The following is a 19,034-nucleotide window of genomic DNA, read 5'->3' as shown; positions in this document are numbered from 1 at the left end:
GGCCTATTCAGCTGACTTGAAGGTACACATGCACCTCTTCCAGGAAAACCATCTACTTAAAAGCTACAGCATCTCTCACATTGTTTCCCTATGAGATCAGAGTCCGTTTTTGAAGGAAAGACTTGCAGCAACTCAGAATATTCAAAGTGGACAAAGGCTCCTTTGTTGCAATTGGGCCTATTCTGCTGAGTTGACAAAACACATGTCACTCTCAAAATTGAACCATCTCTGGCAGAATCAGGACAATCTAGCACCTTATTTACCTATGAGAATTGAGTTAGTTTTTGAAAGGAATAATTTCTGCAAATCAACGTTTTGAAGCTAGGGAAAGGCTAATTTTTATCCAAGTAGGCTTATTTAGCTGAGTTGAAGAAACACTGCTATCTCTCGAAAGAAAAGCATGTGTGTTACAACCGGGAACACCTAGCACATTGTTTCCTGGTGAGAATTGAGTTCGTTTTTCAAAGGAATACTTCCTGAAATCAGAATTTTCAAGTGGAGAAAGGCTCCTTTTGTTCCAAATAGGCCTCTTCAGCTCTGTTATGAAACACATGTATCTCCCCCAAAAAAGTAACGGCTGTTTTAGAAGCAGGAGCATCTAGAAGACTGCATCTCTGTGCATATTTTCTCAGTTCTTCGAAGGAATCCGTCCTGCAAATCAGAATGTTAAAGGTGGAGAACAGCTCATTTTGTTCCAAATAGACCTATTCTGCTAAGTTGAAGAAACTCATGTATCTCTGGAAGGAACACCATCTCTGTTTGAAGCAGGATCACCGAGCACATTGTTTCCCTTTGCAAATGGTGTTCGTTTTCTAGAGAAATACTTCCTTCCATTTAGGAGTTTCAAGGTCTAGACAGGCTGGAATGAGTCCAAATACACCTATTGTGCTGAGTTGAAGAAACACATGTATCTCTCCAAAGAAAACAATGTATGTTAGAAGCTGTAGCCTCTGGCACATTGTGTCCCTGTAAGAATTTAGTTAGTGTTGGAATGGTGTACGTTGTGCAAATCAACATTTTCCAGGTGTAGAATGGCTCATTTTGTTCCTTAGAGGCCTATTCTGCAAAAGAAAAGAGGCTCGGGTATCTCGAGAAGGAAAAGCATGTGTGAGAGAAGCAGGAGAATCCGGCACACTGTTTACCTGTGAGAATTCAGTTTGTTTATTGAAGGAATACTTACTGCAAACCAGTGTTTGCAAGGGTGAGAAAGGGTCAATTTGTTCCAAAGAGGCCTATGCAGGTAAGTTGAAGAAACATATGTATGTCTGGAAAGGAAACCACGTATGTTCGAAGCAGGAGCATCCAGTACATGGTTTCACTGTCCTTAATGACCTACGTTTTCAGAGCAATACTTCCTGCAACTTTGGAGTTCCAAGGTGGAGATAGTCACCGTTTGCTCTAAAAAGGCCTATTCAGCTAACGTGGAGAACACATGGACCTCTCCAAAGACAGCCATCTATGTTCGAAGCTGCAGCATCTAGTACAGTGTTTCACTGTGAGAAGTGATTTAATTTTGAAAGGAATACTTCCTGCAAATCAAAGCTTTCAAGGTGGAGAAGGGCTGATTTTCCTCCAAATAGGCCTATACATGTAAGCTGAAGAAACACCTTTATCTCTCGAGAGAGAACAATCTGTGTGAGGTACAGAAGTATGTATGGCATATCTTCCCTGTGAGAACAGTGGTAGTTTCTGAAAGGAAGATTTCATGCATCTTAGGTGTTTAAGGTGGATTTAGACTCTGTTTGCACCAAATAGGCCTATTCAGCTGATTGGAAGAATCACATGTATATCTCAAAGAGAAACCATCTATGTTGGAAGTCTCAGCATCTATCACATTGTTTCCCTGTGATAATTTAGTTTACTTTTCAAAGGAATAATTCTGGCAAATCATAGTTTTCAACGTGGAGAAAGGCTCAGTTTGTTTCATGTAAGCCTATCCAGCTGAGTTGATGAAACATCTGCATCTCTCAAAAGAAAACCATCTGTGGCAGAATCAAGGGCATCGAGCACATTGTTTACCTATGAGAACTGAGTTAGTTTTTGAAAGGAATACTTGCTGCAAATCATGGTTTTCAAGTTGGAATGAGGCTCATTTTGTTCCAAACAGGCCGATTCAGCTACGGTCAAGAAAGACATGTATGTCTCGAAAGAGCAACATCTACTCAGAAGGTGCAGTATCTAGTATACTGGTCCCTTGTGAGAACTGAGCTCGTTTCTGAAGCGTATAATTCCAGCAACTCACGATGTTCAAGGTGGAGAAAGGCTAAGTTTCTTGCAACTAGACTTACTAAGCTTAGATGAGGAAACACATGTGTCTCTCAAAAGAAAACCGTGTGTGTTGGGAGCTTCAGCATCTAGCGTGCTGTTTCCCTGTGAGAATTGAGATATTTTTGAAAGGAATGTCTCCTTCAATTCTCAGTTTTCAAGGTGGAGAAAGGCTCATTTTGTTCCCAATAGGCCTATTCAGCTTCGTTGAGGAAACACGTGTGTATCTGCCAAGAAAACCGTCTGTGTTAGGAGCAGGAGCAACTAGCACATTGTTTCCCTCTGAGAAAGGAGTTGGTTTTGGGAAGGAATACTTCCTTCCAATCTGAATGTTCAAGGTGAAGAAATGCTCATTTTGTTCCAAAGAGTCCCATTCAGGTAAGTTGAAGAAACACATGTATCTCTGGAAGGAAAACCATCTGTGAACGAAGCAGGAGCACCTAGCACATTGTTTCCCTGTGTGAACTGACTGGATTTTTGATAGAAATACTTCCTGAAACCTAGCAGTTTCACGATGGAGATAGGCTCTGTTTGCCCAAAAGTGGCCTATTCAGCTGACTTGAAGGTACACATGCACCTCTTCCAGGAAAACCATCTACTTAAAAGCTACAGCATCTCTCACATTGTTTCCCTGTGAGATCAGAGTCCGTTTTTGAAGGAAAGACTTGCAGCAACTCAGAATATTCAAAGTGGACAAAGGCTCCTTTGTTGCAATTGGGCCTATTCTGCTGAGTTGACAAAACACATGTCACTCTCAAAATTGAACCATCTGTGGCAGAATCAGGACAATCTAGCACCTTATTTACCTATGAGAATTGAGTTAGTTTTTGAAAGGAATAATTTCTGCAAATCAACGTTTTGAAGCTAGGGAAAGGCTAATTTTTATCCAAGTAGGCTTATTTAGCTGAGTTGAAGAAACACTGCTATCTCTCGAAAGAAAAGCATGTGTGTTACAACCGGGAACACCTAGCACATTGTTTCCTGGTGAGAATTGAGTTCGTTTTTCAAAGGAATACTTCCTGAAATCAGAATTTTCAAGTGGAGAAAGGCTCCTTTTGTTCCAAATAGGCCTCTTCAGCTCTGTTATGAAACACATGTATCTCCCCCCAAAAAGTAACGGCTGTTTTAGAAGCAGGAGCATCTAGAAGACTGCATCTCTGTACATATTTTCTCAGTTCTTCGAAGGAATCCGTCCTGCAAATCAGAATGTTAAAGGTGGAGAACAGCTCATTTTGTTCCAAATAGACCTATTCTGCTAAGTTGAAGAAACTCATGTATCTCTGGAAGGAACACCATCTCTGTTTGAAGCAGGATCACCGAGCACATTGTTTCCCTTTGCAAATGGTGTTCGTTTTCTATAGAAATACTTCCTTCCATTTAGGAGTTTCAAGGTCTAGACAGGCTGTAATGAGTCCAAATACACCTATTGTGCTGAGTTGAAGAAACACATGTATCTCTCCAAAGAAAACAATGTATGTTAGAAGCTGTAGCCTCTGGCACATTGTGTCCCTGTAAGAATTTAGTTAGTGTTGGATTGGTGTACGTTGTGCAAATCAACATTTTCCAGGTGTAGAATGGCTCATTTTGTTCCTTAGAGGCCTATTCTGCAAAACAAAAGAGGCTCGGGTATCTCGTGAAGGAAAAGCATGTGTGTGAGAAGCAGGAGAATCCGGCACACTGTTTACCTGTGAGAATTCAGTTTGTTTATTGAAGGAATACTTACTGCAAACCAGTGTTTTCAAGGGTGAGAAAGGGTCAATTTGTTCCAAAGAGGCCTATGCAGGTAAGTTGAAGAAACATATGTATGTCTGGAAAGGAAACCACGTATGTTCGAAGCAGGAGCATCCAGTACATGGTTTCACTGTCCTTAATGACCTACGTTTTCAGAGCAATACTTCCTGCAACTTTGGAGTTCCAAGGTGGAGATAGTCACCGTTTGCTCTAAAAAGGCCTATTCAGCTAACGTGGAGAACACATGGACCTCTCCAAAGACAGCCATCTATGTTCGAAGCTGCAGCATCTAGTACAGTGTTTCACTGTGAGAAGTGATTTAATTTTGAAAGGAATACTTCCTGCAAATCAAAGCTTTCAAGGTGGAGAAGGGCTGATTTTCCTCCAAATAGGCCTATACATGTAAGCTGAAGAAACACCTTTATCTCTCGAGAGAGAACAATCTGTGTGAGGTACAGAAGTATGTATGGCATATCTTCCCTGTGAGAACAGTGGTAGTTTCTGAAAGGAAGATTTCATGCATCTTAGGTGTTTAAGGTGGATTTAGACTCTGTTTGCACCAAATAGGCCTATTCAGCTGATTGGAAGAATCACATGTATATCTCAAAGAGAAACCATCTATGTTGGAAGTCTCAGCATCTATCACATTGTTTCCCTGTGATAATTTAGTTTACTTTTCAAAGGAATAATTCTGGCAAATCATAGTTTTCAACGTGGAGAAAGGCTCAGTTTGTTTCATGTAAGCCTATCCAGCTGAGTTGATGAAACATCTGCATCTCTCAAAAGAAAACCATCTGTGGCAGAATCAAGGGCATCGAGCACATTGTTTACCTATGAGAACTGAGTTAGTTTTTGAAAGGAATACTTGCTGCAAATCATGGTTTTCAAGTTGGAATGAGGCTCATTTTGTTCCAAACAGGCCGATTCAGCTACGGTCAAGAAAGACATGTATGTCTCGAAAGAGCAACATCTACTCAGAAGGTGCAGTATCTAGTATACTGGTCCCTTGTGAGAACTGAGCTCGTTTCTGAAGCGTATAATTCCAGCAACTCACGATGTTCAAGGTGGAGAAAGGCTAAGTTTCTTGCAACTAGACTTACTAAGCTTAGATGAGGAAACACATGTGTCTCTCAAAAGAAAACCGTGTGTGTTGGGAGCTTCAGCATCTAGCATGCTGTTTCCCTGTGAGAATTGAGATATTTTTGAAAGGAATGTCTCCTTCAATTCTCAGTTTTCAAGGTGGAGAAAGGCTCATTTTGTTCCCAATAGGCCTATTCAGCTTCGTTGAGGAAACACGTGTGTATCTGCCAAGAAAACCGTCTGTGTTAGGAGCAGGAGCAACTAGCACATTGTTTCCCTCTGAGAAAGGAGTTGGTTTTGGGAAGGAATACTTCCTTCCAATCTGAATGTTCAAGGTGAAGAAATGCTCATTTTGTTCCAAAGAGTCCCATTCAGGTAAGTTGAAGAAACACATGTATCTCTGGAAGGAAAACCATCTGTGAACGAAGCAGGAGCACCTAGCACATTGTTTCCCTGTGTGAACTGACTGGATTTTTGATAGAAATACTTCCTGAAACCTAGCAGTTTCACGATGGAGATAGGCTCTGTTTGCCCAAAAGAGGCCTATTCAGCTGACTTGAAGGTACACATGCACCTCTTCCAGGAAAACCATCTACTTAAAAGCTACAGCATCTCTCACATTGTTTCCCTGTGAGATCAGAGTCCGTTTTTGAAGGAAAGACTTGCAGCAACTCAGAATATTCAAAGTGGACAAAGGCTCCTTTGTTGCAATTGGGCCTATTCTGCTGAGTTGACAAAACACATGTCACTCTCAAAATTGAACCATCTGTGGCAGAATCAGGACAATCTAGCACCTTATTTACCTATGAGAATTGAGTTAGTTTTTGAAAGGAATAATTTCTGCAAATCAACGTTTTGAAGCTAGGGAAAGGCTAATTTTTATACAAGTAGGCTTATTTAGCTGAGTTGAAGAAACACTGCTATCTCTCGAAAGAAAAGCATGTGTGTTACAACCGGGAACACCTAGCACATTGTTTCCTGGTGAGAATTGAGTTCGTTTTTCAAAGGAATACTTCCTGAAATCAGAATTTTCAAGTGGAGAAAGGCTCCTTTTGTTCCAAATAGGCCTCTTCAGCTCTGTTATGAAACACATGTATCTCCCCCCAAAAAGTAACGGCTGTTTTAGAAGCAGGAGCATCTAGAAGACTGCATCTCTGTACATATTTTCTCAGTTCTTCGAAGGAATCCGTCCTGCAAATCAGAATGTTAAAGGTGGAGAACAGCTCATTTTGTTCCAAATAGACCTATTCTGCTAAGTTGAAGAAACTCATGTATCTCTGGAAGGAACACCATCTCTGTTTGAAGCAGGATCACCGAGCACATTGTTTCCCTTTGCAAATGGTGTTCGTTTTCTAGAGAAATACTTCCTTCCATTTAGGAGTTTCAAGGTCTAGACAGGCTGTAATGAGTCCAAATACACCTATTGTGCTGAGTTGAAGAAACACATGTATCTCTCCAAAGAAAACAATGTATGTTAGAAGCTGTAGCCTCTGGCACATTGTGTCCCTGTAAGAATTTAGTTAGTGTTGGATTGGTGTACGTTGTGCAAATCAACATTTTCCAGGTGTAGAATGGCTCATTTTGTTCCTTAGAGGCCTATTCTGCAAAAGAAAAGAGGCTCGGGTATCTCGTGAAGGAAAAGCATGTGTGTGAGAAGCAGGAGAATCCGGCACACTGTTTACCTGTGAGAATTCAGTTTGTTTATTGAAGGAATACTTACTGCAAACCAGTGTTTTCAAGGGTGAGAAAGGGTCAATTTGTTCCAAAGAGGCCTATGCAGGTAAGTTGAAGAAACATATGTATGTCTGGAAAGGAAACCACGTATGTTCGAAGCAGGAGCATCCAGTACATGGTTTCACTGTCCTTAATGACCTACGTTTTCAGAGCAATACTTCCTGCAACTTTGGAGTTCCAAGGTGGAGATAGTCACCGTTTGCTCTAAAAAGGCCTATTCAGCTAACGTGGAGAACACATGGACCTCTCCAAAGACAGCCATCTATGTTCGAAGCTGCAGCATCTAGTACAGTGTTTCACTGTGAGAAGTGATTTAATTTTGAAAGGAATACTTCCTGCAAATCAAAGCTTTCAAGGTGGAGAAGGGCTGATTTTCCTCCAAATAGGCCTATACATGTAAGCTGAAGAAACACCTTTATCTCTCGAGAGAGAACAATCTGTGTGAGGTACAGAAGTATGTATGGCATATCTTCCCTGTGAGAACAGTGGTAGTTTCTGAAAGGAAGATTTCATGCATCTTAGGTGTTTAAGGTGGATTTAGACTCTGTTTGCACCAAATAGGCCTATTCAGCTGATTGGAAGAATCACATGTATATCTCAAAGAGAAACCATCTATGTTGGAAGTCTCAGCATCTATCACATTGTTTCCCTGTGATAATTTAGTTTACTTTTCAAAGGAATAATTCTGGCAAATCATAGTTTTCAATGTGGAGAAAGGCTCAGTTTGTTTCATGTAAGCCTATCCAGCTGAGTTGATGAAACATCTGCATCTCTCAAAAGAAAACCATCTGTGGCAGAATCAAGGGCATCGAGCACATTGTTTACCTATGAGAACTGAGTTAGTTTTTGAAAGGAATACTTGCTGCAAATCATGGTTTTCAAGTTGGAATGAGGCTCATTTTGTTCCAAACAGGCCGATTCAGCTACGGTCAAGAAAGACATGTATGTCTCGAAAGAGCAACATCTACTTAGAAGGTGCAGTATCTAGTATACTGGTCCCTTGTGAGAACTGAGCTCGTTTCTGAAGCGTATAATTCCAGCAACTCACGATGTTCAAGGTGGAGAAAGGCTAAGTTTCTTGCAACTAGACTTACTAAGCTTAGATGAGGAAACACATGTGTCTCTCAAAAGAAAACCGTGTGTGTTGGGAGCTTCAGCATCTAGCGTGCTGTTTCCCTGTGAGAATTGAGATATTTTTGAAAGGAATGTCTCCTTCAATTCTCAGTTTTCAAGGTGGAGAAAGGCTCATTTTGTTCCCAATAGGCCTATTCAGCTTCGTTGAGGAAACACGTGTGTATCTGCCAAGAAAACCGTCTGTGTTAGGAGCAGGAGCAACTAGCACATTGTTTCCCTCTGAGAAAGGAGTTGGTTTTGGGAAGGAATACTTCTTTCCAATCTGAATGTTCAAGGTGAAGAAATGCTCATTTTGTTCCAAAGAGTCCCATTCAGGTAAGTTGAAGAAACACATGTATCTCTCGAAGGAAAACCATCTGTGAACGAAGCAGGAGCACCTAGCACATTGTTTCCCTGTGTGAACTGACTGGATTTTTGATAGAAATACTTCCTGAAACCTAGCAGTTTCACGATGGAGATAGGCTCTGTTTGCCCAAAAGAGGCCTATTCAGCTGACTTGAAGGTACACATGCACCTCTTCCAGGAAAACCATCTACTTAAAAGCTACAGCATCTCTCACATTGTTTCCCTGTGAGATCAGAGTCCGTTTTTGAAGGAAAGACTTGCAGCAACTCAGAATATTCAAAGTGGACAAAGGCTCCTTTGTTGCAATTGGGCCTATTCTGCTGAGTTGACAAAACACATGTCACTCTCAAAATTGAACCATCTGTGGCAGAATCAGGACAATCTAGCACCTTATTTACCTATGAGAATTGAGTTAGTTTTTGAAAGGAATAATTTCTGCAAATCAACGTATTGAAGCTAGGGAAAGGCTAATTTTTATCCAAGTAGGCTTATTTAGCTGAGTTGAAGAAACACTGCTATCTCTCGAAAGAAAAGCATGTGTGTTACAACCGGGAACACCTAGCACATTGTTTCCTGGTGAGAATTGAGTTCGTTTTTCAAAGGAATACTTCCTGAAATCAGAATTTTCAAGTGGAGAAAGGCTCCTTTTGTTCCAAATAGGCCTCTTCAGCTCTGTTATGAAACACATGTATCTCCCCCCAAAAAGTAACGGCTGTTTTAGAAGCAGGAGCATCTAGAACACTGCATCTCTGTACATATTTTCTCAGTTCTTCGAAGGAATCCGTCCTGCAAATCAGAATGTTAAAGGTGGAGAACAGCTCATTTTGTTCCAAATAGACCTATTCTGCTAAGTTGAAGAAACTCATGTATCTCTGGAAGGAACACCATCTCTGTTTGAAGCAGGATCATCGAGCACATTGTTTCCCTTTGCAAATGGTGTTCGTTTTCTAGAGAAATACTTCCTTCCATTTAGGAGTTTCAAGGTCTAGACAGGCTGTAATGAGTCCAAATACACCTATTGTGCTGAGTTGAAGAAACACATGTATCTCTCCAAAGAAAACAATGTATGTTAGAAGCTATAGCCTCTGGCACATTGTGTCCCTGTAAGAAATTAGTTAGTGTTGGATTGGTGTACGTTGTGCAAATCAACATTTTCCAGGTGTAGAATGGCTCATTTTGTTCCTTAGAGGCCTATTCTGCAAAAGAAAAGAGGCTCGGGTATCTCGTGAAGGAAAAGCATGTGTGTGAGAAGCAGGAGAATCCGGCACACTGTTTACCTGTGAGAATTCAGTTTGTTTATTGAAGGAATACTTACTGCAAACCAGTGTTTTCAAGGGTGAGAAAGGGTCAATTTGTTCCAAAGAGGCCTATGCAGGTAAGTTGAAGAAACATGTGTATGTCTGGAAAGGAAACCACGTATGTTCGAAGCAGGAGCATCCAGTACATGGTTTCACTGTCCTTAATGACCTACGTTTTCAGAGCAATACTTCCTGCAACTTTGGAGTTCCAAGGTGGAGATAGTCACCGTTTGCTCTAAAAAGGCCTATTCAGCTAACGTGGAGAACACATGGACCTCTCCAAAGACAGCCATCTATGTTCGAAGCTGCAGCATCTAGTACAGTGTTTCACTGTGAGAAGTGATTTAATTTTGAAAGGAATACTTCCTGCAAATCAAAGCTTTCAAGGTGGAGAAGGGCTGATTTTCCTCCAAATAGGCCTATACATGTAAGCTGAAGAAACACCTTTATCTCTCGAGAGAGAACAATCTGTGTGAGGTACAGAAGTATGTATGGCATATCTTCCCTGTGAGAACAGTGGTAGTTTCTGAAAGGAAGATTTCATGCATCTTAGGTGTTTAAGGTGGATTTAGACTCTGTTTGCACCAAATAGGCCTATTCAGCTGATTGGAAGAATCACATGTATATCTCAAAGAGAAACCATCTATGTTGGAAGTCTCAGCATCTATCACATTGTTTCCCTGTGATAATTTAGTTTACTTTTCAAAGGAATAATTCTGGCAAATCATAGTTTTCAACGTGGAGAAAGGCTCAGTTTGTTTCATGTAAGCCTATCCAGCTGAGTTGATGAAACATCTGCATCTCTCAAAAGAAAACCATCTGTGGCAGAATCAAGGGCATCGAGCACATTGTTTACCTATGAGAACTGAGTTAGTTTTTGAAAGGAATACTTGCTGCAAATCATGGTTTTCAAGTTGGAATGAGGCTCATTTTGTTCCAAACAGGCCGATTCAGCTACGGTCAAGAAAGACATGTATGTCTCGAAAGAGCAACATCTACTCAGAAGGTGCAGTATCTAGTATACTGGTCCCTTGTGAGAACTGAGCTCGTTTCTGAAGCGTATAATTCCAGCAACTCACGATGTTCAAGGTGGAGAAAGGCTAAGTTTCTTGCAACTAGACTTACTAAGCTTAGATGAGGAAACACATGTGTCTCTCAAAAGAAAACCGTGTGTGTTGGGAGCTTCAGCATCTAGCGTGCTGTTTCCCTGTGAGAATTGAGATATTTTTGAAAGGAATGTCTCCTTCAATTCTCAGTTTTCAAGGTGGAGAAAGGCTCATTTTGTTCCCAATAGGCCTATTCAGCTTCGTTGAGGAAACACGTGTGTATCTGCCAAGAAAACCGTCTGTGTTAGGAGCAGGAGCAACTAGCACATTGTTTCCCTCTGAGAAAGGAGTTGGTTTTGGGAAGGAATACTTCCTTCCAATCTGAATGTTCAAGGTGAAGAAATGCTCATTTTGTTCCAAAGAGTCCCATTCAGGTAAGTTGAAGAAACACATGTATCTCTCGAAGGAAAACCATCTGTGAACGAAGCAGGAGCACCTAGCACATTGTTTCCCTGTGTGAACTGACTGGATTTTTGATAGAAATACTTCCTGAAACCTAGCAGTTTCACGATGGAGATAGGCTCTGTTTGCCCAAAAGAGGCCTATTCAGCTGACTTGAAGGTACACATGCACCTCTTCCAGGAAAACCATCTACTTAAAAGCTACAGCATCTCTCACATTGTTTCCCTGTGAGATCAGAGTCCGTTTTTGAAGGAAAGACTTGCAGCAACTCAGAATATTCAAAGTGGACAAAGGCTTCTTTGTTGCAATTGGGCCTATTCTGCTGAGTTGACAAAACACATGTCACTCTCAAAATTGAACCATCTCTGGCAGAATCAGGACAATCTAGCACCTTATTTACCTATGAGAATTGAGTTAGTTTTTGAAAGGAATAATTTCTGCAAATCAACGTTTTGAAGCTAGGGAAAGGCTAATTTTTATCCAAGTAGGCTTATTTAGCTGAGTTGAAGAAACACTGCTATCTCTCGAAAGAAAAGCATGTGTGTTACAACCGGGAACACCTAGCACATTGTTTCCTGGTGAGAATTGAGTTCGTTTTTCAAAGGAATACTACCTGAAATCAGAATTTTCAAGTGGAGAAAGACTCCTTTTGTTCCAAATAGGCCTCTTCAGCTCTGTTATGAAACACATGTATCTCCCCAAAAAAAGTAACGGCTGTTTTAGAAGCAGGAGCATCTAGAAGACTGCATCTCTGTGCATATTTTCTCAGTTCTTCGAAGGAATCCGTCCTGCAAATCAGAATGTTAAAGGTGGAGAACAGCTCATTTTGTTCCAAACAGACCTATTCTGCTAAGTTGAAGAAACTCATGTATCTCTGGAAGGAACACCATCTCTGTTTGAAGCAGGATCATCGAGCACATTGTTTCCCTTTGCAAATGGTGTTCGTTTTCTAGAGAAATACTTCCTTCCATTTAGGAGTTTCAAGGTCTAGACAGGCTGTAATGAGTCCAAATACACCTATTGTGCTGAGTTGAAGAAACACATGTATCTCTCCAAAGAAAACAATGTATGTTAGAAGCTGTAGCCTCTGGCACATTGTGTCCCTGTAAGAATTTAGTTAGTGTTGGATTGGTGTACGTTGTGCAAATCAACATTTTCCAGGTGTAGAATGGCTCCTTTTGTTCCTTAGAGGCCTATTCTGCAAAAGAAAAGAGGCTCGGGTATCTCGTGAAGGAAAAGCATGTGTGTGAGAAGCAGGAGAATCCGGCACACTGTTTACCTGTGAGAATTCAGTTTGTTTATTGAAGGAATACTTACTGCAAACCAGTGTTTGCAAGGGTGAGAAAGGGTCAATTTGTTCCAAAGAGGCCTATGCAGGTAAGTTGAAGAAACATATGTATGTCTGGAAAGGAAACCACGTATGTTCGAAGCAGGAGCATCCAGTACATGGTTTCACTGTCCTTAATGACCTACATTTTCAGAGCAATACTTCCTGCAACTTTGGAGTTCCAAGGTGGAGATAGTCACCGTTTGCTCTAAAAAGGCCTATTCAGCTAACGTGAAGAACACATGGACCTCTCCAAAGACAGCCATCTATGTTCGAAGCTGCAGCATCTAGTACAGTGTTTCACTGTGAGAAGTGATTTAATTTTGAAAGGAATACTTCCTGCAAATCAAAGCTTTCAAGGTGGAGAAGGGCTGATTTTCCTCCAAATAGGCCTATACATGTAAGCTGAAGAAACACCTTTATCTCTCGAGAGAGAACAATCTGTGTGAGGTACAGAAGTATGTATATCATATCTTCCCTGTGAGAACAGTGGTAGTTTCTGAAAGGAAGATTTCATGCATCTCAGGTGTTTAAGGTGGATTTAGACTCTGTTTGCACCAAATAGGCCTATTCAGCTGATTGGAAGAATCACATGTATATCTCAAAGAGAAACCATCTATGTTGGAAGTCTCAGCATCTATCACATTGTTTCCCTGTGATAATTTAGTTTACTTTTCAAAGGAATAATTCTGGCAAATCATAGTTTTCAACGTGGAGAAAGGCTCAGTTTGTTTCATGTAAGCCTATCCAGCTGAGTTGATGAAACATCTGCATCTCTCAAAAGAAAACCATCTGTGGCAGAATCAAGGGCATCGAGCACATTGTTTACCTATGAGAACTGAGTTAGTTTTTGAAAGGAATACTTGCTGCAAATCATGGTTTTCAAGTTGGAATGAGGCTCATTTTGTTCCAAACAGGCCGATTCAGCTACGGTCAAGAAAGACATGTATGTCTCGAAAGAGCAACATCTACTCAGAAGGTGCAGTATCTAGTATACTGGTCCCTTGTGAGAACTGAGCTCATTTCTGAAGCGTATAATTCCAGCAACTCACGATGTTCAAGGTGGAGAAAGGCTAAGTTTCTTGCAACTAGACTTACTAAGCTTAGATGAGGAAACACATGTGTCTCTCAAAAGAAAACCGTGTGTGTTGGGAGCTTCAGCATCTAGCGTGCTGTTTCCCTGTGAGAATTGAGATATTTTTGAAAGGAATGTCTCCTTCAATTCTCAGTTTTCAAGGTGGAGAAAGGCTCATTTTGTTCCCAATAGGCCTATTCAGCTTCGTTGAGGAAACACGTGTGTATCTGCCAAGAAAACCGTCTGTGTTAGGAGCAGGAGCAACTAGCACATTGTTTCCCTCTGAGAAAGGAGTTGGTTTTGGGAAGGAATACTTCCTTCCAATCTGAATGTTCAAGGTGAAGAAATGCTCATTTTGTTCCAAAGAGTCCCATTCAGGTAAGTTGAAGAAACACATGTATCTCTCGAAGGAAAACCATCTGTGAAAGAAGCAGGAGCACCTAGCACATTGTTTCCCTGTGTGAACTGACTGGATTTTTGATAGAAATACTTCCTGAAACCTAGCAGTTTCACGATGGAGATAGGCTCTGTTTGCCCAAAAGAGGCCTATTCAGCTGACTTGAAGGTACACATGCACCTCTTCCAGGAAAACCATCTACTTAAAAGCTACAGCATCTCTCACATTGTTTCCCTGTGCGATCAGAGTCCGTTTTTGAAGGAAAGACTTGCAGCAACTCAGAATATTCAAAGTGGACAAAGGCTTCTTTGTTGCAATTGGGCCTATTCTGCTGAGTTGACAAAACACATGTCACTCTCAAAATTGAACCATCTCTGGCAGAATCAGGACAATCTAGCACCTTATTTACCTATGAGAATTGAGTTAGTTTTTGAAAGGAATAATTTCTGCAAATCAACGTTTTGAAGCTAGGGAAAGGCTAATTTTTATCCAAGTAGGCTTATTTAGCTGAGTTGAAGAAACACTGCTATCTCTCGAAAGAAAAGCATGTGTGTTACAACCGGGAACACCTAGCACATTGTTTCCTGGTGAGAATTGAGTTCGTTTTTCAAAGGAATACTACCTGAAATCAGAATTTTCAAGTGGAGAAAGACTCCTTTTGTTCCAAATAGGCCTCTTCAGCTCTGTTATGAAACACATGTATCTCCCCAAAAAAAGTAACGGCTGTTTTAGAAGCAGGAGCATCTAGAAGACTGCATCTCTGTGCATATTTTCTCAGTTCTTCGAAGGAATCCGTCCTGCAAATCAGAATGTTAAAGGTGGAGAACAGCTCATTTTGTTCCAAACAGACCTATTCTGCTAAGTTGAAGAAACTCATGTATCTCTGGAAGGAACACCATCTCTGTTTGAAGCAGGATCATCGAGCACATTGTTTCCCTTTGCAAATGGTGTTCGTTTTCTAGAGAAATACTTCCTTCCATTTAGGAGTTTCAAGGTCTAGACAGGCTGTAATGAGTCCAAATACACCTATTGTGCTGAGTTGAAGAAACACATGTATCTCTCCAAAGAAAACAATGTATGTTAGAAGCTGTAGCCTCTGGCACATTGTGTCCCTGTAAGAATTTAGTTAGTGTTGGATTGGTGTACGTTGTGCAAATCAACATTTTCCAGGTGTAGAATGGCTCCTTTTGTTCCTTAGAGGCCTATTCTGCAAAAGAAAAGAGGCTCGGGTATCTCGTGAAGGAAAAGCATGTGTGTGAGAAGCAGGAGAATCCGGCACACTGTTTACCTGTGAGAATTCAGTTTGTTTATTGAAGGAATACTTACTGCAAACCAGTGTTTGCAAGGGTGAGAAAGGGTCAATTTGTTCCAAAGAGGCCTATGCAGGTAAGTTGAAGAAACATATGTATGTCTGGAAAGGAAACCACGTATGTTCGAAGCAGGAGCATCCAGTACATGGTTTCACTGTCCTTAATGACCTACATTTTCAGAGCAATACTTCCTGCAACTTTGGAGTTCCAAGGTGGAGATAGTCACCGTTTGCTCTAAAAAGGCCTATTCAGCTAACGTGAAGAACACATGGACCTCTCCAAAGACAGCCATCTATGTTCGAAGCTGCAGCATCTAGTACAGTGTTTCACTGTGAGAAGTGATTTAATTTTGAAAGGAATACTTCCTGCAAATCAAAGCTTTCAAGGTGGAGAAGGGCTGATTTTCCTCCAAATAGGCCTATACATGTAAGCTGAAGAAACACCTTTATCTCTCGAGAGAGAACAATCTGTGTGAGGTACAGAAGTATGTATGGCATATCTTCCCTGTGAGAACAGTGGTAGTTTCTGAAAGGAAGATTTCATGCATCTCAGGTGTTTAAGGTGGATTTAGACTCTGTTTGCACCAAATAGGCCTATTCAGCTGATTGGAAGAATCACATGTATATCTCAAAGAGAAACCATCTATGTTGGAAGTCTCAGCATCTATCACATTGTTTCCCTGTGATAATTTAGTTTACTTTTCAAAGGAATAATTCTGGCAAATCATAGTTTTCAACGTGGAGAAAGGCTCAGTTTGTTTCATGTAAGCCTATCCAGCTGAGTTGATGAAACATCTGCATCTCTCAAAAGAAAACCATCTGTGGCAGAATCAAGGGCATCGAGCACATTGTTTACCTATGAGAACTGAGTTAGTTTTTGAAAGGAATACTTGCTGCAAATCATGGTTTTCAAGTTGGAATGAGGCTCATTTTGTTCCAAACAGGCCGATTCAGCTACGGTCAAGAAAGACATGTATGTCTCGAAAGAGCAACATCTACTCAGAAGGTGCAGTATCTAGTATACTGGTCCCTTGTGAGAACTGAGCTCGTTTCTGAAGCGTATAATTCCAGCAACTCACGATGTTCAAGGTGGAGAAAGGCTAAGTTTCTTGCAACTAGACTTACTAAGCTTAGATGAGGAAACACATGTGTCTCTCAAAAGAAAACCGTGTGTGTTGGGAGCTTCAGCATCTAGCGTGCTGTTTCCCTGTGAGAATTGAGATATTTTTGAAAGGAATGTCTCCTTCAATTCTCAGTTTTCAAGGTGGAGAAAGGCTCATTTTGTTCCCAATAGGCCTATTCAGCTTCGTTGAGGAAACACGTGTGTATCTGCCAAGAAAACCGTCTGTGTTAGGAGCAGGAGCAACTAGCACATTGTTTCGTCTGAGAAAGGAGTTGGTTTTGGGAAGGAATACTTCCTTCCAATCTGAATGTTCAAGGTGAAGAAATGCTCATTTTGTTCCAAAGAGTCCCATTCAGGTAAGTTTAAGAAACACATGTATCTCTCGAAGGAAAACCATCTGTGAACGAAGCAGGAGCACCTAGCACATTGCTTCCCTGTGTGAACTGACTGGATTTTTGATAGAAATACTTCCTGAAACCTAGCAGTTTCACGATGGAGATAGGCTCTGTTTGCCCAAAAGAGGCCTATTCAGCTGACTTGAAGGTACACATGCACCTCTTCCAGGAAAACCATCTACTTAAAAGCTACAGCATCTCTCACATTGTTTCCTGTGCGATCAGAGTCCGTTTTTGAAGGAAAGACTTGCAGCAACTCAGAATATTCAAAGTGGACAAAGGCTCCTTTGTTGCAATTGGGCCTATTCTGCTGAGTTGACAAAACACATGTCACTCTCAAAATTGAACCATCTCTGGCAGAATCAGGACAATCTAGCACCTTATTTACCTATGAGAATTGAGTTAGTTTTTGAAAGGAATAATTTCTGCAAATCAACGTTTTGAAGCTAGGGAAAGGCTAATTTTAATCCAAGTAGGCTTATTTAGCTGAGTTGAAGAAACACTGCTATCTCTCGAAAGAAAAGCATGTGTGTTACAACCTGGAACACCTAGCACATTGTTTCCTGGTGAGAATTGAGTTCGTTTTTCAAAGGAATACTTCCTGAAATCAGAATTTTCAAGTGGAGAAAGGCTCCTTTTGTTCCAAATAGGCCTCTTCAGCTCTGTTATGAAACACATGTATCTCCCCCCAAAAAGTAACGGCTGTTTTAGAAGCAGGAGCATCTAGAAGACTGCATCTCTGTACATATTTTCTCAGTTCTTCGAAGGAATCCGTCCTGCAAATCAGAATGTTAAAGGTGGAGAACAGCTCATTTTCTTCCAAATAGACCTATTCTGCTAAGTTGAAGAAACTCATGTATCTCTGGAAGGAACACCATCTCTGTTTGAAGCAGGATCATCGAGCACATTGTTTCCCTTTGCAAATGGTGTTCGTTTTCTAGAGAAATACTTCCTTCCATTTAGGAGTTTCAAGGTCTAGACAGGCTGTAATGAGTCCAAATACACCTATTGTGCTGAGTTGAAGAAACACATGTATCTCTCCAAAGAAAACAATGTATGTTAGAAGCTGTAGCCTCTGGCACATTGTGTCCCTGTAAGAATTTAGTTAGTGTTGGATTGGTGTACGTTGTGCAAATCAACATTTTCCAGGTGTAGAATGGCTCATTTTGTTCCTTAGAGGCCTATTCTGCAAAAGAAAAGAGGCTCGGGTATCTCGTGAAGGAAAAGCATGTGTGTGAGAAGCAGGAGAATCCGGCACACTGTTTACCTGTGAGAATTCAGTTTGTTTATTGAAGGAATACTTACTGCAAACCAGTGTTTTCAAGGGTGAGAAAGGGTCAATTTGTTCCAAAGAGGCCTATGCAGGTAAGTTGAAGAAAAATATGTATGTCTGGAAAGGAAACCACGTATGTTCGAAGCAGGAGCATCCAGTACATGGTTTCACTGTCCTTAATGACCTACGTTTTCAGAGCAATACTTCCTGCAACTTTGGAGTTCCAAGGTGGAGATAGTCACCGTTTGCTCTAAAAAGGCCTATTCAGCTAACGTGGAGAACACATGGACCTCTCCAAAGACAGCCATCTATGTTCGAAGCTGCAGCATCTAGTACAGTGTTTCACTGTGAGAAGTGATTTAATTTTGAAAGGAATACTTCCTGCAAATCAAAGCTTTCAAGGTGGAGAAGGGCTGATTTTCCACCAAATAGGCCTATACATGTAAGCTGAAGAAACACCTTTATCTCTCGAGAGAGAACAATCTGTGTGAGGTACAGAAGTATGTATGGCATATCTTCCCTGTGAGAACAGTGGTAGTTTCTGAAAGGAAGATTTCATGCATCTTAGGTGTTTAAGGTGGATTTAGACTCTGTTTGCACCAAATAGGCCTATTCAGCTGATTGGAAGAATCACATGTATATCTCAAAGAGAAACCATCTATGTTGGAAGTCTCAGCATCTATCACATTGTTTCCCTGTGATAATTTAGTTTACTTTTCAAAGGAATAATTCTGGCAAATCATAGTTTTCAACGTGGAGAAAGGCTCAGTTTGTTTCATGTAAGCCTATCCAGCTGAGTTGATGAAACATCTGCATCTCTCAAAAGAAAACCATCTGTGGCAGAATCAAGGGCATCGAGCACATTGTTTACCTATGAGAACTGAGTTAGTTTTTGAAAGGAATACTTGCTGCAAATCATGGTTTTCAAGTTGGAATGAGGCTCATTTTGTTCCAAACAGGCCGATTCAGCTACGGTCAAGAAATACATGTATGTCTCGAAAGAGCAACATCTACTCAGAAGGTGCAGTATCTAGTATACT

Source organism: Castor canadensis, chromosome 16, assembly GCF_047511655.1.
Source record: "Castor canadensis chromosome 16, mCasCan1.hap1v2, whole genome shotgun sequence".
NCBI lineage: Eukaryota > Metazoa > Chordata > Mammalia > Rodentia > Castoridae > Castor > Castor canadensis.
This window is presented reverse-complemented; position numbering follows the sequence as displayed.